Source organism: Thermobia domestica, chromosome 14 (genome assembly GCF_964235325.1).
Source record: "Thermobia domestica chromosome 14, izTheDome1.hap1.1, whole genome shotgun sequence".
Taxonomy (NCBI): Eukaryota; Metazoa; Arthropoda; class Insecta; order Zygentoma; family Lepismatidae; genus Thermobia; species Thermobia domestica.
In genome coordinates this window covers 192,060,744-192,076,208 of record NC_137467.1, presented here as the reverse complement: position 1 = coordinate 192,076,208, position 15,465 = coordinate 192,060,744, and the positions used below count along the sequence as shown (strand labels likewise).

At 40.5% G+C, this 15,465-nt stretch overlaps 1 protein-coding gene across 1 annotated transcript in view; it reads right to left on the bottom strand.

Annotated features, from left to right (window-relative positions):
• The window catches only part of LOC145670519 (ATP-binding cassette sub-family C member 4-like), a 195,339-nt gene that overhangs the window by 92,048 nt on the left and 87,826 nt on the right, over nt 1-15,465 (bottom strand). The window lies entirely within an intron of this gene.

The following is a 15,465-nucleotide window of genomic DNA, read 5'->3' as shown; positions in this document are numbered from 1 at the left end:
CCGCCAAGTGAACTTTGTGGTGGACAAACTCCGTGTGTGTGAGTTTCCTAGGAGTTCTCCCGTTTCCTCCCACTTTCTTCATTTCATTCATTTCTCATTATCACCGTCTCCTTTAGCCTTGCTGGCATAACCATGGGACGTAAAACTCTAAGATTTCATTTCATTTTCCCTTTATCTAGAGTAAAATTTACCTACGAAAAGCATTAGATTTATTAAAAGCAAGACTTGCAAGATTAAGACCAAGACCAAGGCTTCTAGTGCAAGACCAAGACAAAGACTGGACATGCAATGGTCTTGCATTTTCTCATCACTAATGATTAGCTCGCATTAGTTTTGTCTTGTTTCGAATTTTGAGAAGGGATGAAATAATTTCTGAGATATGAAGTGAGATAGGCATACATTTTGGAAAAAGATAGCATTTTCCTGAGACGGGCTCGTCACTTCTCAAAACAAAGTGAAATGAAATCTTTCAGTTCTACGTCCCACGATTCTCGCCATTTCCTAGGCTAGAAATGAATGACATGGTGGAATGAGTAAAGTGGGAGGAAACGGGAGAACTAAGAGAAAACTCCCACACAAAGGTGTTTGTCCACCACAAAGTTCATTTGGCGGAAGCTGGGATTGAACCTGGGACCCCATGCACCAGAAGTGAACGCTTTACTACTGAGCCACAGTGGTCTCACACCCCTAAACACAAGGGAGAATTATGTTCGTACACGTTACCTTCGTGCTTTCACTTAACACAAACATGTTGTTTTGCCAGGGGTGGATACAGGGCGGACTTCTGGGGAGTGAAAGATTACACTGAGAAAAATAAGCAGTAACCTAGTGGAGGTTAATGGACAATTTGGCTGCTAGAACCAGTTAATAATTTGCAACAACCCTTCTGAGACAAAAAATGTTAATTTTACGAGGTCATTGGTAATCAATCGAAAAAGGTTACTGAAAAATGTGTAGAAACAATCCAGTGTTTGGTTGTTATTAACCTATAAAGTAGGTTAGAAGTAGGTAACCAATTCAAGAAGGATAATTTAACTTAAAACACTCTGTTGTTATCAATTGATTTTCACACAAGGTAAATTTAACCCTCCAGAACTTGTTTACTGGTAACACTGCTTTTCTAGAAGCACAAACAGCAACGTCGCCATTTGCAATTTTAAGAACGAAAAGTTTTCACAATTCTGAATACATCCGCAGGAATAGGAAAACAGTTATTAAAATATGTATTCTACATGAATTAATAGAGAAATGTGAAGGAAAGTTTATTTACGAAGGGTTATGCATTTTCTGACATTTAAATGAAAACAATATTTGAGAAACATCATTTCAGTACAAATAATCACACTAGATGGTAGCACTACTAACCATGCAACTGTCATCAAATAAATACATACAGTCGTAACAATAATTTCGTGATGATTACAGCAAATATAATACGTTGGACACTGTTTTACGGTACAAATACCGAAAAACTTTTACAGCTTTACTTATAGGAAAGAGTAACAACCAGACAAATTCTCGCTGTTAGTTGTCACATGCTTCGGATACGGGTTGTTTACAAGGATAACACGTAACCAAATAGGCCTGGCACCATTGCGGACATTGATCAAGCAGTCTCTCACATCACGCTAGCACTTCGTACAGCAGAGGCAGCGAGCTCCACTACCATACTCTCTCCAACGCAAACCAGTCAATGTGATAGTTTTAATTTACAACTTTATCTTCATCTGAAGCGTTGGGCTAGACGTAGATGGCAGCACACACTACATCCCGCGTATAAGACTCTGTGGAACAAACTTTGCAAGAAGCTCAAGATGCTCACCACGCGACAGAATCAACAATACTGGGAAGACACTTTTCGAAATGTCACATTGAATGACCGTAAAATTTGGACGTACTCCAAATCATTCCAACGTGCCACGAATGCTTCCAAAGCTAGAGTCATACAAGGACCTCAAGGACTGACTCAAGATCCTCAGTCGCAAGCGGACATTTTCGCTGACTCTCTGGAAGAACAGTTTCAGCCCAATAGAGCACGCCTCGATCCCTATCTGAAACAGCACATCCGAACCACATTATATAGCATAAGTACACAAAACCCAACACATGACATCACCTTAGTAACACCCCGGGAAATAGAACGACATATAAAATGTCTGCCGGCAAAGACAGCATCTGGGCCTGATGGGATTCGATCTGAGATTCTTAAACATCCAACTAGAAAACTACTGGTCTTTTTAACTTACTTATTTAACGCCATCTTTCAATTATGCTACTATCCCAAGACCTGGAAGGAAGCTCGTGTCATCACAATCCCCAAGCCTGGCAAGAATCCACTGCTCCCGGAAAATTACAGGCCGATAAGTCTTCTACGCAAGCTCACGCTCTGCAAGCTCACATCAGGGACATCAAACAAAGGGCCTTACGAAAAATTTCAGCGTTATACCCCATCTTTCGCTGCAGTTCACTTTCCCATGAGGTTCGAGTTCACATCTTCAAGATGATAGTCCTATCTACAATCTCTTATGCATGCCCTGCCTGGCAACATGCTTCACCAAGTCATATACAAACACTCGAAAGTGTACAAACTCGGGCTGGTCGTATAATCACTGGTCACGACAGATACACACGAAACAGACAGATTCTGGAAGATTTAGAGCTACCCACTGTTAGAGAAGTTCTACGGCATTTGCACAGTAAGTTCTGGCGTACTTTACCCAGACATATTAATCCCGCCATAGCTAACATCGGCACTGAATGCACTCTCCGGAACGTACATCGTACGCCACGTCTTTAATGTCTTTCCAGAACTCGTAATGCACTCATAATCAGCTACTCTGCGACAGTTGCAGACGTAGACTTCCATCCATAACAAAACAATAGTATTTCCCACTAACTACCAACATATCTTTATATATTTTTATACAGTCCTACTCATGGAGTCAGGGGCTTTGGCCCGATACTCTATACAGAACTACAACATTACCGTGACCGTGACCGTGATCACGTAACCGAACTGGCCACCTGGAATCTCTAACCAGGTAAAAAAATAGGGTATTCGTAGCTGGCGAAGAAAAATAACCAAGTCACTTAGGCATTCCATCCCCATTGGCTTATTTTAGTCGCGATCTTCGTATATACGGTTGGATTACTTACCTCCTAGAGGTGAAGGAAACAACCGTCGAATTATATTGAATACCTCCACGGAGGTTAACGCACCAAATTGATCTTTTCTGTTGACGACATTGCTATTCCTCTTGTTTTAACGATTTATTTTGGTACTCTCCTCTTCGGAGGTAGAGATAACTGAAGGAAGAAAATAGTTGACGACTTTGGCACTTATACCGGCGAAAGATTAGTAGTGCTTCCTCTTCGGAGGAAAAGCACCTTCTCAAATTAAAACTTAGAGCACTGCTCTAAGATCATATCATTTATTGGGAACGCCATTACCCTTCTTGTAAGCTGGCGCCCTCCCCCACTCTAACAATAAAGATGCTTTCTCAGAAAACACCGATCAAACCAGAGAAAAAAGCACAATCTACCAAAATTCCCGGTACCAGGGGCAAACTAATAAGAGCGACATATAAACCGGAAGACTTCCTTCTGCCTTTAGGTAAAAAGGGCCAAACAACCACACCAGCAAAGCTGAAAATGAAAACACCTACACCTATGCAGTCAAGAAACTCACAGCCATCAACTTCAAATAAGCCTGAAGACATGGATTTCACAGTAGTGGGAACACTAAAACGACGTAGGTCTTCTTTGGAAAATCTCCACAAGGCAGAAAAACTAATCAATAAAACCCCAGAATTTCCACCTCTTCCCACTAGTAATAAGTTCGATGTTCTGTCATCGGAACAAATGGACAATCCTAGTTCCAGTAACAACACTCCACCGCCTAACAAGCCATCCAGTTTCAAGCCGCATCCGATTTTCATATACGGGATTACCAACACGTATACCTTTATAAAGACCCTGTCACGTGCATTGAAGGAGCCTCCCTTAGCACAGCCCAATAAAGAGCGCATTCGGCTTCAAGCGGCTAACAAAGACGATTATAACTCTATTAAGACTTATTGTGAACAAACGAAGACTCAATATGCCACAGGGGTAGCAAAAACTAAAAGGCCCATTAAGGTAGTTGTTCGAAAACTGCCTATTGATACAGAATTAGATGACCTGAAAGAAGATCTTATCAGATTGGGCTACAAACCGACAAGCATCCATCAAATGTCCCGCAAAAGTAAGACGGATGGCCAGAAAATACTAATGCCATTATTCTTGGTTGCTTTGGAGAGAACTGCAGCTGTTAAGGAGATCTATGCAATTAACAACTTACTACATTACAAGGTCCAAATCGAACCCTATAAGCCTCCCTCAGTGCTACAATGTTATAGGTGCCAACGTCTGGGGCATTCGCAAGATACCTGCCAAGCCCATCCTCGGTGTCTCAAATGTGGGCAACTGCATTTTACACAGTCTTGCAGTAAACCAGATACATCCACACCCGCCACTTGTGCAAACTGTCAGGGAGATCACCCGGCAAATTACCGCGGTTGCCCGGTATTTAAATCTTACTCTGAGGCTCTAAAATTGCCGGCACAGCAGCCGAAGAAACATCCAGATAAAACCAAGAAAAGTTCCCACGATCCATCCGATCAGGAAATTCCCACTCTTGTCAATGTCCAACCTGTGGCTACGGATGGTGCTGATGCTAAAGCTTCCACTTCATCCCACACCGACTCAGCTTCTACTCAACAACACGAGAGCCCTAACGAAGATCTGGATATAAAGTCCGTTCTTTCATTCCTCAAGGGCTTGCATTTCCGCAAAATAATAACACACATAAAACGTGGTATTACACGATTCCGCCAAGCTGCAGACTCAGCTTCCAAGGCTGCAGCAGTCATCGAAACAATAGCGGAAATGGTTGACGATGGCTGTTTCTAAATCCAGCGTCCTACAACACACACTTGTCCTCGCTACGTGGAATGCAGATGGTCTAGAGGGGCAGAAACAAATGCTGATTAGATTTCTCACACAACATAGAGTTGATGTCATGTTTATACAAGAAACACACTTTACAGCTCGGATCACTACTTGGAGACTACCAAATTACATTGTGTACCGACAGGATAGAGTGGGCAGACAGAAAGGAGGATTACTACTTATCATCAAAAAGGCATTCCCAGTCAAGTTGATTCCAATACCACCCCTACTTACTTTGGAGGCACTTGCTGTACAATTAATAACTCCAGGTGTTCCATTAATATTGGTTACCGGGTACAGGTCCCCGGCCACACAACTAGAGCCCACAGACTTCGATGTCATTGCTAACCTAGGGCCAAAAGTCATCTTAGCTGGAGATCTCAATGCTAAACATGGAGAATGGAACTCGATTACTCCAAACACTGCTGGAGATGATTTACATGAATATCTACTTACCTCCAACTTCATCATCAGTGCTCCACCTGACCCAACTCATTATCCAAAATTCGGCGGACAACCCGATGTTCTTGACGTCGCTCTTTGTAAAGATGTATCATTTAGTGTTCATCCTTATGTCATTTCGGATTTAGATTCTGACCACGATCCAGTCATTTTTCACGTCTCGCACCGCAGCATCGCTCATTCTGCCCCTATCTTCAAGCAAATAGAAACTGACTGGCATCTTTTCAAACAAGAACTGAACACTATGATCGATCTACGAGATCGGCCCGCCACCATTGAGGACATCGACCAAGCGGTCTCTCACATCACGTTGGCACTTCGCACAGCAGAGGCAGCGAGCTCCATCTCCATAATCTCTCCAACGCAAACCGGGCAATGTGACAGTTTCCACCTACAACTCTATATTCATCTAAAACGTTGGGCTAGACGTCGATGGCAGCACACACTACATCCAGCATATAAAACGCTGTGGAACAAACTGTGTGCAAAGCTCAAGTTGCTGACAACGCGACAAAATCAACAATACTGGGAAGACACTTTTCAAAATGTCACAGTAAATGACCGTAAAATTTGGGCATACTCCAAATCATTCCAACGAGCTACAAATGCTTCCAAAGCTAGAGTCATACAAGGACCTCAAGGTCTGACACAAGATCCTCAGACGCAAGCGAACATTTTCGCTGACTCTCTAGAAGAACAGTTCCAGCCTAACAGAGCACGCCTCGATCCCTACCTCAAACAGCACATCCGAACCACACTATATAGCATAAGGACACAAAACCCAACACATGACATCACCATAGTAACACCTCGGGAAATAGAAAAACATATCAAATGTCTGCCAGGAAAGACAGCATCTGGGCCCGATGGGATTCGATCTGAGATCCTTAAACATCCAACTAGAAAACTTCTGGTCTTTTTAACCTATTTATTTAACGCCATATTTCAATTATGCTACTACCCCAAGACCTGGAAGGAAGCTCATGTCATCACCATCCCCAAACCTGGAAAGAATCCACTGCTCCCGGAAAACTATAGACCGATAAGTCTTCTGTCGCACTTGAGTAAACTCTTTGAACGTGTGTTACTCTCGAGGCTGAAAGAACATGTACTTAATAGAGACCTCCTTCCTTTCCATCAGTTTGGGTTTCGTGCCCTACATAGCACTACTACCCAACTCGTACGAGTGGTGGACCACTTAACAGCGGCTTTTAACAGAAAACAACACACTCTTGGAGTTTACCTAGATGTCTCAAAAGCCTTTGATAAGGTCTGGTTATCAGGACTATTATATAAGATTTACACTCAAGGTTTTCCGGATCGTCTTCTACTCTTACTTCATTCATATCTCATTGGCAGAAAATTTCATGTGTCTGTTGACGGTGTCAAATCCACGTCTAGATCTATCAAAGCAGGTGTTCCACAGGGCGCTGTACTTTCACCGCTCTTATATAATCTATACACGGCAGATCTCCCGACCTTACCGCATTGCTTTTTCGCAACATATGCTGATGATACTGCCTTTTTCACGACCAGCAGCTCACTTGCGCAATGTTACATCTACATGCAACGACAACTAAACAGTTTTCAGGAATGGGCAAGACGTTGGAGGATTAACATCAATGCAGGCAAAAGCTGTGCTGTCATTCACAGTAAGAGACGCATCCGTGTTCCACGAATTTTAATCTATGAGAATGCTCGTATTCCTCACGCTCTGCAAGCCAAATATTTGGGTGTAACCTTAGACCGTGGTTTAACGTTCGCCGCTCACATCAGGGACATCAAACAAAGGGCCTTACGAAAAATTTCAGCGTTATACCCGATCTTTCGCTGCAGTTCCCTTTCCCATGAGGTTCGAGTTCACATCTTCAAGATGATAGTCCTATCTACAATCTCTTATGCATGCCCTGCCTGGCAACATGCTTCACCAAGTCATATACAAACACTCGAAAGTGTACAAACTCGGGCTGGTCGTATAATCACTGGTCACGACAAATACACACGAAACAGTCAGATTCTGGAAGATTTAGAGCTACCCACTGTTAGAGAAGTTCTACGGCATTTGCACAGTAAGTTCTGGCGTACTTTACCCAGACATATTAATCCCGCCATAGCTAACATCGGCACTGAATGCACTCTCCGGAACGTCCATCGTACGCCACGTCTTTAATATCTTTCCAGAACTCGTAATGCACTCATAATCAGCTACTCTGCGACAGTTGCAGACGTAGACTTCCATCCATAACAAAACAATAGTAATTTCCAACTAACTACGAACATATCTTTATATATTTTTATACAGTCCTACTCATGGAGTCAGGGGCTTCGGCCCGATACTCTATACAAAACTACAACATTACCGTGACCGTGACCGTGACCGTGACCACGTAACCACAATTAATGCCACGAAAACCCAGGCGATTGTATTCATTCCCTCTAAGAAAACCTCAAGAGTCCGTCGAAATCCCAACCGCCTCACACTTCATGTCAACCATACACCTATACCAGCACGCTCAACAGTGACCTATCTGGGCATTACATTCGATAGACATCTAACATGGAAACCACATCTTCAAACAGTCACCGCCAAGGCTTACAATAGACTAAATCTTCTAAAGTGGTTAACCGGAACAACATGGGGCTTGAAACCTACTACAGTATTAAATACCTACAAAGCTTTCCTACGACCGACTCTAACATATGGTCACACTGCTTGGATAGCTGCTGCACGCTCTTTCTACGAAAAGCTCTTAATCTTAGAAAGACATGCACTACGTATTGCATTTCGCATTAAGTTACCTAGCCCAACAGCAGAATTATACAACCGCATTGAGTTTCCATCTCTACAGTTTCATCTTGAAAAGTTACGTCTCACCTACATACACAATCGTTATGAAGCACACCATCCTCTACTTCTGACTACTATGCATCATATGGCACTCAACCCAGCAGCATTTCGATATTTCCATCCACCGCTATCACTCCTGTATACTCTGTACTGCTACACACTACCTCCTGATGCACTAGACCTGGAGTTACTTGCTGACTATCAAATTCATGACCATCTTCCGCTCATCTTTCCATCCTATGTTGCACAATAAATCCATCCACAACTCTATATAACCTATATATTGACAACTAAGTTGCATCTTATACATCATGTAATTGCTCTGCCACCCTTTCCCTGCCTGATGTTAAGGCCCGCAAAGGTCCTTAAGTCTTTGATCGCTATACCAAGCTTTAATAAAGAACTCTGAGACCCTCTCAAAGTCAGGCACATCTACTGTTCTCATACTTCAGTTCCCTAAGAGAGGGCATAACCCTCTAACAGGGTTCTAGCCGGAACGGCTAGTCACTTACCCCCCCCCCCCAAAAAAAACACGTAACTATGGTACATATTCAAGACAGTATGCTCACTTTCAAATTGCGCCTCTTGAAACCGTCGTTTAAAGCCATGTCTCTTCTGATTCTAATTATGAATTTGTTGTTTATTAATATTCGATCTTTCCAGCAACACAAACTTCTGTTAGAACATCTTTTACTGGAAGAACAAATTGATATTTTTGCTCTGAATGAAACTGCACTCAAACCTAATGTCACAGCTCGCATCAAGGGTTATCACCTTCACCGACATGATTACATGAGACCAGCCGCCAGAGCTCAAGGTGGAGTTGCAGTAGGTTTTTCACCAAAATTACCATTCCGACAATATCATCCACAGGCTTTTGGCAATCATCCAGAACATCTTCTGTTGTCCGTTTACTATCCATCCATTGTTATCAACGTTGCTACAATCTATATCCGGCCGAGACACCAAATACCATTTGATTTTTTCAATTACATTGCCCAGAATTTTCGGAATATTATCATTATGGCTGATATCAATATTCACAGTCGCAACGACCGAGAAAAACAGCAATTTATCGACTACGTAACGCAACAACTACATTTACATATACATGCCTTACCTAGTCATACCAGACCAAGCAGTCAAACAACGCCAGATGTTGTAATTACGTCACTTAATCTGGTCGGCGACTGCAATATCCAGGTACTTGACACCATAGGCAGTGACCACTGCCCAGTAAAACTAACGATCAATAAAGGCCGTTACTGCAACAACACTCCGGTGTTCCGTACCGTCAAACGTTACGATAAAGCAGATTGGAATACGTATAGGACAACCATTGAAAAAGATATTACTGATCTTACAACACCAACTACTGAATCTGAATTGTATAACACTATCTCACGACTCACAGATACCTTAACCTCTACTGCTGAAGCATCTATTCCTACGGACAAAATCTGTCCCTCTAAACCAAAGTTACCGCCTCACTATCTGGCCATTGTAAAACGTGCACGGCAGCACATTCGTGAATACTATCGTACTGGAAACGAGGCACATCTTCATTGCTATAGACAATGGCAACGAGCAGTGAAAAACTATCTCATTGCATATAAACGGAGACATTGGATTAGTGCTTGCAATAAGTTGAGAGACGAAGCACATCCTACCCGCTACTGGAAGAAATTCCATCAATTAACGGGAAAGAATACTGTTACATCATATCCGCTCCATCTCAATAGTGTTCCACTACTTTCAGACACAGACAAAGCAAATGCTTTTGCAGATCAACTACAAGCAGTATTCACTCCAACTGAGTCTCCATGCCTGAGCGAACGTGTTGATATTTCCAGTGTACCTGCTCTACAACCCTCTGTAACACATCAAATCGACTTAAATCATCCTCTTACCAGACCAATTACTACTCCCGAATTACATTGCGCTCTCCGAGGAAAACGAAACACAGCTCCGGGAATAGATGGCATCTCTTATAGGATGCTAAAAAAATCCCCGCCTCTCTTTATTTCTTTATTAATTTCTATTTATAATTTCATTCTCAGCACTGGATATTATCCGTTACATTGGAAAGTCTCAAAAGTCTGCATGTTTCATAAACCGCACAAGTCCGTTCATGATGTTAGTTCTTACAGGCCCATTCAGTTAACCTCTGTCTTCAGTAAGCTATTTGAAAAGATTCTTGTCAACAGACTACATATTCATCTTAAAGAATACGAGCTGTTACCAATACATCAAGCAGGTTTTAGGCCTGCCTTTTCTATTAGCGATCAACTGCTACGTCTCACGACTGTTCTCACCAATCAATACAACAAAGCCTTTCCATCATGTTTAGTCCTTATGGACCTAGAAACAGCTTTTGATAAAGTATGGCACTATGGCTTGCTACGGAAACTACAATCACTCCGTTTACCAACTTGCTACATTCGTCTCATTTACTCTTTTTTAAGTAATCGAATAGCGTATGTTTCAATAGGAAATGTCCTATCTAGACCTATTTTTCCGCACACAGGCGTACCTCAGGGATCTGCACTTAGTCCATTATTATATATCTTATATGCCTCAGATATGCCTCGACCACCGCCTAATGTCTATGTTTTCCAATATGCTGACGACACAGCATTTTTATCGCTTGGGAAAACTATATATCAGATCAGTAGAAGCCTACAACTAACACTCGATAATTTTCTCATCTGGTGCAGGAAATGGAAATTAACTGTCAATTCATAGAAAACACTAGCTCTTGTATTTCTTCCACCTAAGCGTAGAACTAAAGTACGCCGAAATCCTGCTAATCTTACTATATCAGTTGACGGGCATTTTCTTCGACCAAGCGCCTCTGCTACGTATCTGGGTGTGGTATTCGATACCAAACTCACCTGGAAACCTCACTTTCAAAAACTGGCGCAAAAAGCATCTACTAGATTAAATCTTCTACGCCGCCTTACGGGCACAACTTGGGGACTAAGTGCGGATGTCTTACTAAAGACATACAAAGTTTTTCTCCGACCTCTTCTCACTTTTGGTCACATTGCCTGGTGTCACGCTTCACCTAAACTCTACGAGAAGTTAGCAGTTATGGAACGCCATGTTATTCGCCTGGCATATAGAATTCGCTTGCCATATCCAAATTACATGACCTACGAACACATCGACTTTCCAGCCATTTTCGACCATCTTGCTACACTCCGGACAAGATACATTCAGTCACGCATTACAAATGCTCATCCAATCTATCTGGACACTTTAAGACTTGATGCTCTTACGGATGCTCCGTATCGATACCAGCACTCACCGCTCAACATACTCACCACACTATATGTTAAGACAACAAATTTGGACGCCGCAGAGAGAGCAATATTTGATATTTACGTCATCAGAGATCATATACCTCATATTTTTCCATTTTAGCACATGTTTCTCACTCATCACTAACATTGGGCTATCATCACGTCTTACATCAGTCTCGAGTCGCCCCGAGACAGAAGATCTAACGCTCATGTGTCTCAACTAATGTTCCCCAATGTGTTTGTGACGTCAATTGCACTTCATATCATTATCATTATCATACCTGCTTATATATATTTATCATATACCTAGTTACATTTATCATATACCTAGTTACATTTAGTTGTATATTTGCACCATTAGTATGATAACTTGCACTACATTATATTGTTTTGTTTTTCAAGACTAATTTTACGTCGTTTTTTTTCTTTTCCCAATCTATTGTTATTTTGCATTGCACTTAGACCATCTATTGTACCTGTTCTAGCACCATCAACATGTATGGAAACCTATGCCAAAGAGAGGGCGTAACCCTCTAATGGCTGGGGTTAGTTTGTTTGATATGAAACAAAGTATACTGAAATAAACAAAATAGATGATTAAAGAAATCTCCCAAACCTAATCCCTTACCTTAAAAAAAAAAAAAAAAAAAAAAAAAAACACGTAACTACAACTGAACCGCAAACTTAGATAGGTGGTTTCTATTTTGGTATTACATTTCTTGATGTTATCGCATCATGAGAGATGAGATTGAAAAAAAAACAAATTATTGTTACTAGTGAAATATATGTTATATTAATCAAAATTTGTGGCTAGAAAGTTGATGCATTCTGTTTCGTTAAGCGAGCAGTCGTTTGTTCTAACATGCTAACTAGGTTACCGGTTACAGATTATGATTGATAGTGGTAACTACATGATCGGTTAGCGTACCCCTGTGAGTTATTTAACTCTAACCTAGCAATATTAACCTTTAACGCATGGTTGCGATCACCTTCTCTCGTTAACCTTTTTCGCTTGGTTGCTGGAACGCACGACTTTGTTGTCCATATATTGACAAACTAACTTGGTTACTGTCCACCTTTTTCTGGTTTACTAATAACCTTTCTTTTTTTGCGTGTATCTGTTTTCTCTCACACCAGTTATCTAGTAGCAGCGTAAATTTTCTAGCAGTAATAGAACAATAGCTATGAAGCAATTAGCATATTTTTGTAGTGACGCGATTTTGGTAGTAGAGCTGGTGATAATACCATAGATTATGGTAATATATTCTATCCGTTTCAAGTAAAGTAATGTAGTCTTCCATACTTTTTAAAGTGGCTTAACTTTAAAGTTGCCCCTCCAGTTTCATACCTACAAAACAACAGGAAAAACATTAAAACTTGCAGTTATAGCAGGGCCGGCGCTAGCAATTTTGCCGCCCTGGGCGGTGCTCTCACATGCCGCCCCTTTAATCCGCAAACCTTATTTTGACAGATGACGTTCAAGTGTCATTTGAAAGCATGTATAAAATGGAAAAGTAAACAAAAAAAAAAAAATGAACTACCTTTCTGGAATGCTTACGTAATATTTAAACGACTCTATACTGACACAATATTCAGTTTCCTCGATTTCGCTGTATATCTGTAATATAGAGCAGCGCATAAATAAAATTTAAAAAATATACTTTAGTCATGACTAATAATTTTAATTTTTAGGCTTATTTTATATCAAAAGGCGTTTTCAATAAAGTATGCAGCAAGAAGATAATATAGTAAATCACATTATACGGTAAATCTAAGTGATTAGCCTAAGCATTATAATGTACTAAAACACAATAGAGATACATAAATTTAACATGCCTTAATTGAAAGAAACTTTTCTTGCTTTGATATGAGCAAATTCCTTTATCACATTCGCGTAGCCCAATATTTTAGCCAATTTGTGTTCTATTGATATCATCGCTAGATCACTCAAGCTTGTTTCAGACATAGAAGAGTGTAGATAGTTTCTAATAAACTTAAGTTTCCAAAAACTTCTTTCTCCACTTGCCACTGTTACAGGCAAGATTAATAAAACTCTACGTGCAACACTAACATTGGGAGCAAAGTCATGTTCCTTAATTAATTTTAATGTTTCTTTTAGTGAACTTTCACAGGCTTAATTATAGTGGATAACACTTTCAGTTTGTCTTTCAAATCACCGGGATTAATATCTTTCAATTTTTCGTGTGTTAAAATGGTGGTAAGTTTAGTACACTTTTCAGACTAAAAGTTCAGGTGATAGGCTATATCTTTACGATTACTTATATCGTAAAGAAAATTGAAATACTCGTTGTGATGTTTAAGTTCCTAAAATCTTTCTCTTAAAAGCTAATACAATCATGTATAGAACTTTGTAATAAAAATCGATCTTTTATCTTGTTTGTGGATTTTCAGTAGCTTCATCCTCTGCCTCGTACTGAAACTGTCTCTTCTTTTGACTTCGAGCTTGCACTGTATTACGTATCAGTGGATCACCCGTATCTAATGCTGATGCCAACTCCATGGCATCAATTAAGTAAGATTGAAACTTTGCATCATTTCTGCTCCTCTCAAAGTACCCAGATATATTTTCAAGAAATCCTACTGCTTCCAACACACGAGAATCAATGCTTTGAAGATTTTTGCTTACTATGTTTATGTGGAGTAAAAAGTCATATCAGACAACGAGTGAGTAAAGGAAAGTAATTCAGCTGGTTTGCTATACACAGAGCATCGTGGGTGACCATTCTATCTGTTCTATTGTCATTACTTATTTGAAGTAAGGCATTATAAACTTCCCCTATTTGATAACTGAGTCAGAGCATCAATTAGGCTCTCCCATCTTGTGGTGGTTAATGATTTTAAAGTGGGACTGCTAACATGTTCCTTTATTATGGCCCAACGTTGAACTGACGCAGAAAAAGCCATAAACTTTTTTTAACTATACAAAAAATTAAACACTTCTCAAGAAAAACTACGCTGTACGGTTTACTATATTCGGAATGAACAATTTGTAAATTGGCCAAAAACTCGCTGTTAGAACCTAAATGTCTCTAGATGCTACAGGCTAGAACGGCCTGTCTCAAGTGGGAGTGTACCTTTTGCATACTTGGAGCGGAGCGTTAGAACATTACTGAATAGAAAAAAAAAATATATAAAAAAGACACCTTGATAATCTTATGCACTCTAGCTCAAAATCCTGCAAGGGAAATATTGAACGAGATACCTGTGGCTAGTAGTTTGATAATTGAAAATGAGGAGGAATGCTCTGAATTTCCTGAGAGAGTATTTTCTTGAATGTGAGTGAAGTAAGTTCAATTACATTCTCAGGTTAACACAATTTTATTTTTCCATGTGAGCCTATTACGAAGCATTATATTTTGATGGTATTCTTTTCTTTTTCAAATTTTGCCGCCCATTAGACTTGCCGCTCTGGGCGGTGGCACGGCTCGACCCCCCTCGCGCCGGCCCTGGTTATAGCTACTATACGGATCTATAGTATAAGTAGTAGTAGGAGTAGGAGTAGGAACGAATTAGCAGCCCTGCAGGGGTTCGTTATGCTGTTCTCGACATAAAATGGGCATGCTGCTGAATCATCGAACCCAATTCCAAATAGTACCAGCTTGCAAATAGTAGGGCCTACCCAATTCCACATATCTTTTCTCGTATTAAACATAACTTTACTCCCAAACATACACCTAAACATCATATAAGAACTTCAAATCATCATTTCTTACCTCACTTCTGTAATTTTTCCTAATTTTTATTAAAAAAGGGGGAGAGGTAACTCTAAACTTAACCCTTTAAAGTTATTTTCTACTAATAATGTAAAACTTCCAGGCATTCAGGTATACCTACTACTAA